Source organism: Muntiacus reevesi, chromosome 5 (assembly GCF_963930625.1).
Source record: "Muntiacus reevesi chromosome 5, mMunRee1.1, whole genome shotgun sequence".
Classification (NCBI taxonomy): domain Eukaryota; kingdom Metazoa; phylum Chordata; class Mammalia; order Artiodactyla; family Cervidae; genus Muntiacus; species Muntiacus reevesi.
This window is the reverse complement of record NC_089253.1, coordinates 38,429,411-38,442,103: the sequence shown is the minus strand read 5'-3', so window position 1 is coordinate 38,442,103 and position 12,693 is coordinate 38,429,411.

Here is a 12,693-nt window from a genome sequence, read left to right as displayed (position 1 = left end):
GCAGACGGATTCTTTACCACTGAGCCACCAGGGAAGCCCTGAAAGGTTTTTTTTAGAAATGCAAACTCCCAGGCCCTGTCCTAGATCTGTTCAATTCGAATCAGTGTTTTAACAGGGTCACAGGAGATCTGTGTGGACATGAAAGTTTGAAAGGCTAGCTTCAGACAATGACAAGAGAGATAAGGGAGATTTATTACTGTACTATGTGCTTATTGTAAACAGGAAAATAAACAGCAGCAAAAACACAAAAATCGCCAAAGGTATCATTTTGATGTATTTCATTCTAGTCTTTTCAGCAGCTTTTATTCAGCCATTACCAGTATCTAATTCCAGAACATTTCTGTCATCTCTAACGGAAATTTATTCTCATGACACAGTCACTTCCCATTCATTAGCAACCAATCCCTAGCAACCATTAATCTGCTTTCTATCTCTATGGATTTGCCTAGTCTTGACATTTTATATAAATGGAATCATATAGCACTTGTCCTTTTATGTTTGGCTTCTTTCACTCAGTATAATGTTTTCAAGATTCATCCATTTTGTTGCGTGGATCAGTACATTCCTTTTTGGGTTGAGTAATATTTAATTGTATGGATGTTCCACAGTTTTTTTACTCATTCATCACTTGATGGATATTCGAATTGTTGTGTCTTTGTCTATTATGTATATTCATATACAAACTTTTTTTTTTCCTTAACTTCTGTCTTCTATGTACCCAAGAGTGAAATTGATGGGTCATACGGCAATTCCATGGTTAACTTTTCAAGGAACTACCAAATTGTTTTCCACAGTGGCTATACCATTTTACACTCCTACCAGCACTGCATGAGGATTCTAATTGACCCACATACTCTCCAACACTTTATTTTCTTTTGTTGTTGTTGGTGTTTCTTAGTCGCTAAGTTGCGTCCGATTCTTTGCGACCCCATGGACTACAGTATGCCAGGCTCCCCTGTCCTTCACTATCTTCTGGAGTTTTCTCAGATTCATGTTGAGAAGTCGGTGATACTATCTAACCATCTCATCCTCTGTCTGCATTCTCCTTTTGCCTTCAATCTTTCCTAGCATCAGAGTCTTTTCCAAAGAGTTTGCCCTTCACTTCAGGTGGCCAAAACATTGGAACTTCAGATCCAGCAACAGTCCTTCCAATGAATATTCAGGGTTGATTTCCTTTATGATTGATTGATTTGATCTCCTTGCGGTCCAAGGGACTCTCAAAAGTCTTCTCCAGCACCCAAATTCAAAAGCATAAATTCTTCAGTGCTCAACCTTCTTGATGGTCCAACTCTCACAGCTGTACATGATTACCAGACTACTGACTACTTTAGAAAAAATGCATATATACTAGTGGGTTCACAGTGGTATCTTACTGTGGTTTTGGTTTGCACTTCTTTAATGACAAATGATGTTGAACATCTCATTCTCCCACTCTTGGTTGTCTTTTCGCCTTCATGAGAGCATCCTCTGATGCACAAAATTTTTAAAATTTTGAGGAAGTCTCAGTTCAGTTCAGTCACTCAGTCGTGTCCAACTCTTTGCGACCCCATGGACTGCAGCATGCCAGGCCTCCCTGTCCAACACCAACTCCCAGCATTTACACAAACTCACATCCATTGAGTTGGTGATGCCATCCAACCATCTCATCCTCTGTCATCCCCTTCTCCTCCCACCTTCAATCTTTCCCAGTATCAGGGTCTTTTCAAATGAGTCAGTTCTTCGTATCAGGTCACCAAAGTATTGAAGTTTCAGCTTCAACATCAGTCCTTCCAATGAATATTCAGGACTGATTTCCTTTAGGATGGACTGGTTGGATCTCCTTGCAGTCCAAGGGACTCTCAAGAGTCTTCTCCAACACCACAGTTCAAAAGTATCAATTCTTCGGCACTCAGCTTTCTTTATAGTCCAACTCTCACATCCATAAATGGTTACTGAAAAAACCATAGCTTTGACTAGACAACACTTGGTTGCAAAGTAACGCCTCTGCTTTTTAATATGCTATCTAAGTTGGTCATAACTTTTCTTCCAATGAGCAAGCGTCTTTTCATTTCATGGCTGCAGTCACCATCTGCAGTGATATTGGACCCCCCCCCCCCAAATAAAGTCTGTCACTGTTTCCACTGTTTCCCCATCTATTTGCCAGGAAGTGATGGGACCACACGCCATGATCTTTGTTTTCTGAATGTTGAGTTTTAAGCCAACTTTTTCACTCTCTTCTTTCACTTTCATCAAGAATCTCTTTAGTTCTTCTTCACTTTCTGCCATAAGGGTGGTGTCATCTGCATATCTGAGGTTACTGATACTTCTCCTGGCAATCTTGATTCCAGCTTGTGCTTCATCCAGCCAGGCATTTCACATGATGTACTCTGCATATAAGTTAAATAAGTAGGGTGACAATATACAGCCTGATGTACTCCTTTCCCAGTTTGGAACCAGTCTGCTCCATATCCAGTTCTAACTGTTGCTTCGGACCTGTATACAGATTTTTCAAGAGGCAGGTCAGGTGGTCTGGTATTCCCATCTCTTAAAGAACTTTCCACAGTTTATTGTGATCCACACAGTCAAAGGCTTTGGCATAGTCAATAAAGCAGAAATAGATGTTTTTCTGGAACTCTCTTGTCTTTTTGATGATCCAACAGATGTTGGCAATTTGATCTCTGGTTCCTCTGCCTTTTCTAAATCCAGCTTGAACATCTGGAAGTTCATGGGTCATATACCTTTGAAGCCTGGCTTGGGGAATTTGAGCACTATTTTGCTAGCGTGTGAGATGAGTGTAATTGTGCGGTAGTTTGAGCATTCCTTGGCATTGCCTTTCTTTGGGATTGGAATGAAAACGGACATTTTTCAATCCTGTGACCACTGCTGAGTTTTCCAAATTTGCTGGTATATTGAGTGAAGCACTTTCACAGCATCATCTTTTAGGATTTGAAATAGCTCAACTGGAATTCCATCACCTCCACTAGCTTTGTTCATAGTGATGCTTCCTAAGGCCCACTTGACTGCATTCCAGGATGTCTGGCTCTAGGCGAGTGATCATACCATTGTGATTATCTGGGTTAGGAAGATCTTTTTTGTACAGTTCTTCTGTTTATTCTTGCCACCTCTTCTTAATATCTTCTGCTTCTGTTAGGTCTATATCATTTCTGTCCTTTATTGAGCCCATCTCTGCATGAAATGTTCCCTTGGTATCTCTAATTTTCTTGAAGAGAATTCTGGTCTTCCCCATTCTATTTATTCCTCTATTTCTTTGCATTGATCACTGAGGAAGGCTTTCTTATCTCTCCTTGCTGTTCTTTGGAACTCTGCTTTCAGGTGGGAATATCTTTCCTTTTCTCCTTCGCTTTTCACTTCTCTTCTTTTCACAGCTATTTGTAAGGACTCCTCGAACAAACATTTTGTGTTTTTGCATTTCTTTTTCTTGGGGATGGTCTTGATCCCTGTCTCCTGTAAAATGTCACAAATCTCCATCCATAGTTCATTAGGCACTCTGTCTATCAGATCTAATCCCTTAAATCTATTTCTCACTTCTACTGTATAATTGTAAGGGATTTGATTTAGGTCATACCTGAATGGTCTAGTGGTTTTCCCTACGTTCTTCAATTTAAGTCTGAATTTGGCAATAAGGAATTCATGATCTGAGCCATAGTCAGCCCTCAGTCTTGTTTTTGCTGACTGTATAGAGCTTTTCCATCTGTGGCTGCAAAGAATATAGTCAATCTGATTTCAGTATTGACCATCTGGTGATGTCCATATGTAGTGTCGTCCGTCTCTTGGGTTATTGGAAGAGGGTGTTTGGTATGACCAGTGCATTCTCTTTGCAGAACTCTGTTAGCCTTTGCCCTGCTTCATTCTGTACTCCAAGGCCAAATTTGCCTGTTACTCCAGGTATTTCTTGACTTCCTACTTTTGCATTCCAGTCCCCTATAAAGAAAATGACATCTTTTTTGGGTATTAGTTCTAGAAGGTCTTGTAGGTCTTCATAGAACCATTCAACTTCAGCTTCTTCAGCATTACTGGTCGGGGCATAGATTTGGATTACCGTGATATTGAATGGTTTGCCTTGGAAACAGAGATCATTCTGTCATTTTTGAGATTGCATCCAAGTACTGTATTTTGTACTCTTTTGTTGACTATGATGGTTACTCCATTTCCTCTAAGGGATTCTTGCCCACAGTAGTCATCAGAGTTAATTGTCATCAGAGTTAAATTCACCCATTCCAGTCCATTTTAGTTCGCTGATTCCTAAAATGTCGATGTTCACTCTTGCCATCTCCTGTTTGACCAATTCAAATTTGCCTTGATTCATGGACCTAACATTCCAGGTTCCTATGAACATTGCTCTTACAGCATTGGACTTTGCTTCCATCACCATCACATCCAGGGCTGGATGTTGCTTTTGCTTTGGCTCTGTCTCTTCATTCTTTTTGGAATTGTTTCTCCACTGATCTCCAGTAGCATATTGGGCACCTACTGACCTGGGGAAGTCTAGTTTACCTATTTTTTTCCTTTGTTGCTTGTGTTTTGGGTGTCGTGTCTAAGAAACCATTGCTAAATCCAAGATTATAAAAATTTACCGTTAGGGATATTTCCTGGCAGTCCAGGGGTTAAGACTTCATGCATCCACTGCAGAGGGTGACCTTCAACCCCTGGTTGGGGAAAAAGCTGCAATCCCACATCCTGCATGCCTCGTGGTTTGGCCAAAAATTCACTCAAAGGACTTCCCTGGTGGCCCAGTGTTGCAACTACCGAGCCCAGACACTACGGAACTCCTGCGCCACAACTAGAGGGAAGGCCAGGCACTGCAAATGAAAGAGCCTGCACACTGCAATGAAGATGCAGTGCAGCCAAAAATAAGTAAAGTTTTTTAAAAAAAAGAAAAATATGATTTAGAAAAATAAAAAAAAAGATCCCCTGTACCACAATTAAGACCTGACACAGCCTAATTAATTAATTTCTTCATCTTATTCATATGGTATATTACATTGATTAATTTTCATATGTTGAACCACATTTGGTTTCCTGGGATAAGTATCAGTTGACTATTTGGGGCAATATAGGGCTAGGGGAAAAAAGGAGGTACTGTGGAATTATAAGAAACCATTAATGTGAAAGTTTTGAAAACTGTAACACATTTTAGAATTTAAAGAATCTTTTCTTTAATTAAAAAGAAAGAGGGAAAATTTTTTCTAGTATTTTGTTGAGGAGTTTTAAATCTATATTCATAGGGGATATTGGCTTATAAATTTCTTTCCTTATGATGTCTTTGGCTTTAGTATCATGGTAATACTGGCATATACTAGGAAACACACTCTTATTTTTTTGGAAGAGTTCGAGAAGGATTGGTATTAATTCTTTTTTAAATGTTTGAGAGAATTCACCAATGAAGGAGTCTGGTCCTATCCTTTTCTTTATTGGACTTTCTTTTTTTGGTTACTGATTTAATCTTTTGGTATAGGCTTATTCCAATTTTTCTTTTCTTCTTGAGTCAGTATTAGTAGTTCGTCTGTACCTAGGAGTTTGTCTTTTTCATCTAGGTAATCTGATTTGTTGATAAATGATTATTCATAGTATTCTGTTATAATCCTTTTTATATCCATAAGGGTGATAGTAATGTACTTCCATTTATTCCTGATTTTAGTAATTTGAGGTTTTTTTTTTCCCTTCCATTTATTCCTGATTTTAGTAATTTGAGGTTTTTTTTTCCCTTGCTCTAACAAAAGTTTCATCAATTTTGTTGCTCTTTTCAAAGAAGTGCTTCTGTTTTCACTGATTCTCTCTGCTGCTTTTCTATTCTGTATTTCCTTTATTTCCACTCTAATCTTTATTATTTTCTTCCCTGGTAGTTCAGCTGGCAAAGAATCGCCTGCAATGCAGGAGACCCCAGTTAGATTCCTGGGTCGGGAAGATCACCTGGAGAAGGGATAGGTTACCCACTCCAGTATTCTTGGGCTTCCCTTGTGGCTCAGCTGGGAAAGAATCCGCCTGCATGGAGTGCAGGAGACCTGGTTCAATTCCTGGGTTGGGAAGATCCCCTGGAGCAGGGAAAGGCTACCCACTCCAGTATTCTGGCCTGGAGAATTCAGTGCATGGGGGTCACAAAGAGTCGGAAACGACTGAGGGACTTTCACTTTCCTTTTGCTCACTTTGGTGTTGTTTTTTCTTCCCCTTCTAGTTCCTTAACTTGGAAATTTAGGGCTGGACTTGAGTAAGAGGTATGAGGTTGGAGACTCCATAGCCATCCTGCTGCCAAGAAGGAGCGCCAATCTGAGAATACAGTCAAGCCAGGATGGAGACAAGAAAAACACTAGATCTTAAGGACAGAACTTAGCCCCTGAATCATCCATGTTTGAAGCAAGTTCTATTGCCAGACACTCAGTTACATGATTCAGTAAATTTTCCTCGTGCTCATAAAAAAAATGTTGGAAGTTCAGATCATGGATCTGAAATCTTTCTTCTGTTTAATATAAATATTTAGAGCTATAACTTTTCCTCTGAGAACTGCTTTTACTGCAGTTCTTGTGAGTTTTAGTATGCTGAGTTTTCATTTTCATTTATCCCATATAATTTCCCTTGTGATTTCATTTTTTTCCATTGGGCATTTAAGAAAGGTTTTTTGTTTGATTTGTGTTTGGGGGTTTTTCTGTGCTATGCAGCACATGAGGCCTTTGATCAGGAATTGAATCCATACCCTCTGCAGTGAAAGTGTGAAGTCTTAGCCACTGGACTGCCAGGGTTGCAAAAGATATTGTTTATTAACAATAATTTCCACATATATTCCACAAAATTTTCAGTTTTCCTTCTTATTAATTTCTAGTTAATTTCATTCTGGTCAGAGAAAATACTTCATATGAGCAGTGTTTTTAAATTTACTTAGACTTATTTTGTTTTGTAAATATGGTTTCTTTGAGGGAATGTTTCTTGTACACTTGAAAAGAATGTGTATTCTGCTGTCTTGGGGTAGAGTTAGGTCTTTTTGGTTTGTAGCATTGCTCAAATCTTCTTTTTTCTTGTTTATCTTTTGTATAGTACACTTGACCCTTGGACAATGCAAGCATTGAGGCACCAATTCTCCATGTGATTGAAAATCTGTGTGTAAATTTATAGTTGGGCCTCTGTAAAAGCAGAAACATCACTTTGCTAACGAAGGCCTGCATAGACAAAGCTATAGTTTTGCCAGTAGTCACATATGGGTGTAAGACTTGGACCATAAAGAAGGTGAGTGCTGGGTCTGAGAATTGAGGCTTTCGAACTGTGGTGCTGGAGAAGACTCTTGAGAGTCCCTGGGACTACAAGGAGATCAAACCAGTACATCCTAAAGGAAATCAACCCTGAATATTCATTGGAAGGACTGATACTGAAGCTGAAACTCCAATATTTGACCACCTGATGCTAAGAGCAGACTCATTAGAAAAGCCCCTGTGTTGGGAAAGATTGAAGGCAGGGGGAGAAGGTGGTGACAGAAAATGAGATGGTTGGATGGCATCAATGACTCCATGGACATGAGTTTGAGCAAACTCTGGGAGATAGTGAAGGATAGGGAAGCCTGGTGTGCTGCAGTCCATGGGGCTGCAAAGAGTTGGGCATGACTTCCAACTGAACGACAACAATTATATCCACAGATACAACCAACACATGTTGTGTAGTACCATAGTATGCATTTGTTAAAAAAAGTCCACACACAGTGGACCCATGCACTACAAACCCATGTTGTTTATGGATCAACTATAGTTCTACCCATTATTGAAAGTAAAATATTAAAGTCTTTATTATTGTTGAACTATTTCTCCCTTTAATTCTGTCAAGTTTTGCCTCAGATATTTTGGGGCTTTGAAGTTAAATGAATATATGCTTATAACTATTATATTTTCTTGGTGGATTGAGCCTTCTTTTGTTATATAATGTCTCTCAGAATAGTTTTGTCCTTAAAGTTTATTTTTTTCTATTAGTTACAGTCACTTCATCTCTTTTTGGTTGTTGTTGTTAGCCTCCAGAATATATTTTCCTTCCTTTCACTTTCTTTTCTTTTTTCATTTATTTTTATTAGTTGGAGGCTAATTACTTTACAATATTGTAGTGATTTTTGTTATACATTGACATGAATCAGCCATGGATTTACATGTATTTCACTTTCAGCCTACTTGAGTTGATTGAGCTAAAGAATAGGTCTTATAGACAGCGTATTGTTAGATTATATGTGTTTTTATTTAATTAATTAATTTATTTGGCCATACCACACAGCTTGTGGGATTTCAGTTCCCTGATCAGGGATTGAACGTGGACCCTCAGTAGTGAAAGCGCAAAGTCCTATCCACAGACCACCAGAAAGCTGTGTGGGCTTTCTCGAGTTACGATGAACAGGGCTACTCTGCTGTGCATGGACCTCTCATTTCCCTGGCTTCTCTTGTTGCAGAGCACAGGCTATAGGGTGCACAGGCTTTAGTAGTTGTGGAGCACAGGCTTGGCAGTTATGGCACACAGGCTTAGTTGCCCCGAGGCATTTCTGATCTTCCCGGAGTAAGGATCGAACTCATGTCCCTTGCATTAATAGTTGGATTCTTAACCACTGAACCACTAGGGAAGTCCTGGGAATGTGCTCTTAATTCCTGAAGGATAGTTTCACAAGATATAGAATTCCTCATTAACCTTTTCACCCCTCCTTTCAAAACTTATCCCACTACCTTTGACCTCCAAGGTTCCTGATGAAAAATCAACTATGAGTCTATTTACCTGCATTTTCTTCATAATTATCCATTTTAATAGTTCATGTAGCAAATATTTATTGGATATCATTTATCTGGTGGTCACTCTACAGAGACTGAGTATATAGCAATGAATAAAACAAGACTCTGGCCTTAAGGAGTTTACATTCTAGAAGGTAGACAAATAAGCGTCACATAAATATTCATTCCTTTTAACTGCTGTAAAATATTCCATCATAAGACAATAACTCTGATAGGATAAAAAATATCCCTCCAGAGATATTGAGTCCTAATCCCAGAAATGTGTAAATGTTATCTTATATGGAAATAGGGTCTTTGCAGATACGATTAAGGTAAGGATTTTGGTATGTGGAGGTTATCAGGATTATCAGAGTGGGCCTTAAATGCAATCAAATGTGTCCTCCTAAGAGGGAGGAAGAGGGACTTCTCTGGTGGTCCAGTGGTTAAGAATCGACCTTGCAATGCAGGGGTTGTGGGTTTGATCCCTGGTCGGGAGTCTAAGATCCCATCTGCCTTGGGGCAACTAGAGAAACCTCATATGATGCAACTAAGACCCGACACAGCTAAATAAATGAATTAAAAGGGAGGAAGGGGGAATTTGACTTGTGCAGAAGAGGAAAAGGCAATGTGACAATGGAGGCAGAAACTGGAGTGACGCCAACAAGTGCCTGCAGCCACTTCCAGAAGCTGGAAGAAGTAAGAAACAGATTCTCCTCTAGACCCTCCAGAGAGGTACAGGCCGAGCAACATTTTGATTTTGGCCCACTCATGCTAATTTGGGAATTTTGGCCTCCAAAATGGTGAAAAATAAATTTCTGTTGCTTAAAGCCACCTAGTTTGTGGTAATTTGTTACAGTTACCATAGAAACTAATACAGATTTCTGGAACTGAGAGTGGGGTGCTGCTGTAACAGACAACTAAACATGTGGAGATGGCCTTGGAATTGAATAATGGGTAGAGACTGGGAGAATTTTGAGAAGCATGATAGAAAAAAGCCTAGATTGCCTTGAACAAACTGTTGGTAGAAAGATGAATATTTGAGGCTCTGCCAGTGCATGCTAAGTCACTTCACTCATGTCCAACTCTTTGCCACCCCAAGGATTTAGCCCACCAGGCTGCTCTGTCCATGGGAGTCTGCAGGCAAGAATACTGGAGTGGGTTGCTATGCTCTCCTCCAGGGGATCTTCCCGACCCAGGGATTGAACCCATGTCTCTTATGTCTCCTGAATTGGCAGGTGGATTCTTTACAAAATGAGGGAAATGTAACTGGAAGCTGAAGGAGAGGTGATTTCTGCTACACTGGAGCAAAATTCTAGATGAATTATGTCTTACAGTGGTGGAAAGCAGCACTTTTAAGTGATGAACTTGAATTTTAGCTGAGGTCATCTTGAAGCAAAACTTTAAAGGTGTGGCCTGGTTTCTTTTTGCTGGTTATAGTAAAATGTGACAAGAAAAAGATATTGAGAAGAGAACTGTTCTGCAAAAAGGAACAAGTACATCATGATTTTGGAAACTTGGAGCCTATCCAGGTTACAAAAAATGCTAAAATTAGGTGATTTCCTGTTAGAAAACTGCTCTAGAGAGCAGGCCATAGATATGGTGTTGAGAATATCAGGTTTATGACCCATGGATCCTCTCAATAATCTCAGCAGAAGTCAGAAATAAGAGATGATATTTTCCAGGAAAGATCTGTGGGGGACTCTTATTTAATGATGTGAGTCTCTGTGACATACGAAGGAGACACACGAGTCCCTGAAGAATGTTATATGAGCAGAAATGCTGCCACCTTGAACTGGAAGGGACAATGAAATAAAGGAAGGTTGTTGTACTCCCAAAATTCTACTGGCAGGAAATAGGTTTACAAGACTACTCAGCTTCAGCCATGCACTTACCATTAAGAAAAAGGAAGAATGACTCACAAAGAAGAGCCTCAGGCTCAGAAATCTGAGCCAAGGATGTCCTAGGCCTTGGGGAAAATGAAAGAAATTTGCTCTTTGTCTCTTCCATTTCCTCTCTTTTGGAATAGGAATGCCTGTAACTGTTATACTGTGTCTGTCCCACTACTGTATTTTGGAAACAGACAACTTATCTCTACTTTCATATTTTCAGAGACGGAGAGGAATTTTCTCCCCACAATAGATCATATGCAGAGACTCACCTATGCCTGGTTTAGATGATGAGATTAGGGATTTTGAACTGATTATATGTCAAGAATTTGGACTTGAGTTGATATTTTGATGGGTTAAGACTTCTGAAGATGTTGAGATGGAGTAAGTGGATTTTGCTTGTGTAAAACAAGAATCTTCTGGGGCCAGAGGGCAGATTCTGCAAGGGTCATAAATGCCTCTCTTTCCCCAAAGATTCTAACTCCTGAAACCTATTAGTGTTACATTATGTGGAGTAACATATAACGAGTCTTTACAAATGTGATTCAGTTAAGGATCTTGAGAGCTGAAGATTATCTTGGGTTATCAAGGTGGGCTCTAGATGCAATCATGCGTGTCATAAGAGGGAGGAAGAAGGAGACTTGACACAGACAAGAGAAGGCAACAAGAAGATGATGGAGAAATGGTGAAGTCACAGGAGAAGAAATGCCAGCCACGCCCATAAACTTTCAAATTGTGGAGCTGAAGAAAACTCTTGTGAGTCCCTTAGATAGCAAGGAGATCAAACCAGCCAACCCTAAAGGAAATCAACACTGAATATTCATTGGAAGAACTGGTGCTGAAGCTGAAACTCCAAGACTTTGGCCACCTGATGCGAAGAGCAGACTCATTGGAAAAGACCCTGATGCTGGGAAAGATGCAGGGTAGGAGGAGAAGAGGGCAACAGAGGATGAGATGGTTGAATGGCATCACCGACTCAATGGACATGAGTCTGAGCAAACTCCAGGAGATAGTGAAGGACAGAGGAGCCTGGTGTGCTGCAATCCATGGGGTCGCAAAGAGTCGGACACGGCTGAGCAACTGAACAACAACAGCCATAAGCCAGAAAAAGCAAGGAACAACCTCCTACAACCTCCAGAGGAAGCATAGACCTACTGACACCTTGATTTTGGTCCAGAGATGCTAATTTTGGGCTTCCTGCATCCAGAATGGTGGAAGAACAAATTTCTGTTATTTTAAGTCTCTGTAGCTTGTTATAGTTGCTATAGGATGCTAATAGTGTGTTTATCCAGTCTCTGTCATTGGGCATTTGAATTGCTATTATGAACAATCTTGTATTGATACATGTTTCCTGGTGCAAATGTGTTTTAGTTGTACCAGTTTACACTCCTATAAACACTATAGTTTCTGTGGATTCACATTTTGTGTTTCGTTTGGTATAATTAGATTTCTTCATTGTTACCAATCCTATTGAGTATAAGGTAGTCTTCATTGTGATTTTATTTGAATTTCCCTGATTGCTGATGATTTGGCTTGAGTATCTTTTCAGAGTCTTATTGGCCACTTATAGTGCCTCTTCCTTGAAATGCACCTTCATGTCTTTCCTATTTTTCTAATAAATGATTTTATGTACTTTATGGCTTGTCTTTTTACTAGCTGTTACATCTGGAATTTATATATTTTCATATTGCCAAATAACATGTGTATACTGACAGCTTTTTATTAATTGTTTAATCTTTTGACTTCTTATTTAAAAGTGTTTGGCGTGTACCTGCTTAGTTGTATCTGACTCTTTGCAGCCCCATGGACTGTAGACCGCCAGGCTGCTCTGTCCATGGGATTCTCCAGGAAGGAACACTAAGCAGGTTGACATTTCTTCTTCCAGGGGATCTTCCCGACCCAGGATGGAAACCACATCTCCTGCACCTCCTATACTGGCAGGCAGATTCTTTACCACTAAGCCACCTGGGAAGCCCCCTTATTTCATAGAGGAGAATTTAATTCTTTGATATCACCATGGGTTAAAAAAACAGTATTTAGAAGAAGATTTGGCATTAATATTTTTATGCCTACTCAAATATTATTCA